Here is a 1,582-nt window from a genome sequence, read left to right on the forward strand (position 1 = left end):
GGGTCTCTAGACCACAGTGATGTGTCGGTGTGCTTATTCGTTATCTTTCAATGTGACTGAGAGTTTATGACCCTCAGTTCAGGAATTGCTAAGCAAAAGATTAGTTGGACCATAAAGAGGGACTGAGACCAGAGACAGGATAGGTTTCTAACATCATCAAATCTGCTTCTGACTCATTTGTAGAGCTGGATTATGACAAAATGTACCAGAACATCTTATGTATTATAAAACCAAAGTACTGCAAAACAACTTAATGCAACAAACGCCAAACTTTATCCTTACGACAACAAACTTAATGCATGACCAACATGTCTTAATTTCTGTTGAAATAATGCTTTTACCTTTTAGCTTGAATGTATAATCCCATTTTAGCATTACATTGTTCTTATATTATTCCCAATGCATCACAGTGTAAGCAACATGTTCATGTTAAAGCGTGTGAATATGAAGCTAAGAAGATGAACTACTTTATATACTGTTATATAATATATACAATTTTGTACTTCTACCTCCACGACATCTACAGCTACAGTTAAAAGTTACTTCAACAAGTTAGATGAGTTTAGAAAATAGGATATAAGTAGTTTAATTAGCTTTAACTTCCACTTTTGTTTAGCATAAAGCTGCTTAAATAGCAATATATGGGAGGAAAACGCCGTATTATAATAATTTAACAGTGAATTGGGCAATTTTCCAGGCAGTATTTGTGTTGTGTGTAATAATAGCATCTTAAATATAGTGAAGTAACAATAAGTATAAGGTGGAAGCCTAGAAAAATGGTTAATCTCAAGTACCTCAAATTAATACTTACGTCCAGTATTTGAGTCAACGTACTTCCTTACTTCCCACCACTGTTTTACCAATCTGTAAACTAACTAACTAACTAACTAACTAACTAACTAACTAACTAACTAACTAGTGATAACACAGATAAGGGAACGTTTGAGGTTTGCAACACCTAATGGTAAAATAGCGTTTTTTTTAAAAGACGTTTGGCGTGAGTCATTATTAGAACTAGTTAATTGATGTTAAATAGTAAATTAAAAGCTAAAATGTCGTGTTTTATTGGTGGTTAACACGACATAATAGTTTTAACACAACATAGTTTCGTCCATTTGTCTGTCTCCGTGCCTGTCCGTCTGTCTTGTCTCATTCTGCCACGCAATAAGAAAAGTTTACCTGGGGTCTCCATCTGTCCACCTGTCCACCCTGCTTCTCTTCTTCTCGTCTCGCTCCGGTCCGGTCCAACTAACACCCCGTGAGTAAGCGTCTCCCCCCGGCAGTCGAAGCTCCAGTCCCCGGCCTTAAAAGTGATGAATCCCCGCTACTGTCCTGGAGGATTTTCTTACTCGGTCTCCGGCAGAATACAGCCGTGATTTGTGCCATAAACAGCCGGAGACAGACCCGTGTGTTCCTGTTTCCTCCGTGTGTAACGTCGTTTAACGTGCGTGTGTACGGGGCAGCAGCGCCCCCTAGTGGGCTGGAGGGGAAGCAGCGCAGCGATGATGGATGGATGGATGGATAGATAGATAGATAGATAGATAGATAGATAGATAGATAGATAGATAGATAGATAGATAGA

The 1,582-nt window shown here is 38.7% G+C and overlaps 1 protein-coding gene across 1 annotated transcript in view; it reads right to left on the reverse strand.

The window, feature by feature from the left end:
• slc35e3 (solute carrier family 35 member E3) overlaps positions 1 to 1,443 on the reverse strand; it is a 6,887-nt gene extending 5,444 nt beyond the window's left edge. Inside the window, exon 1 of the mRNA XM_034864110.1 lies at positions 1,180 to 1,443. The gene's annotated coding sequence lies outside the window, so the exon portion shown is untranslated. The remainder of the gene's footprint in view (positions 1 to 1,179) is intronic.
• Between the last annotated feature and the right edge of the window lie 139 nt (positions 1,444 to 1,582).

This window comes from Etheostoma cragini, chromosome 23 (genome assembly GCF_013103735.1).
Source record: "Etheostoma cragini isolate CJK2018 chromosome 23, CSU_Ecrag_1.0, whole genome shotgun sequence".
Lineage (NCBI taxonomy): Eukaryota > Metazoa > Chordata > Actinopteri > Perciformes > Percidae > Etheostoma > Etheostoma cragini.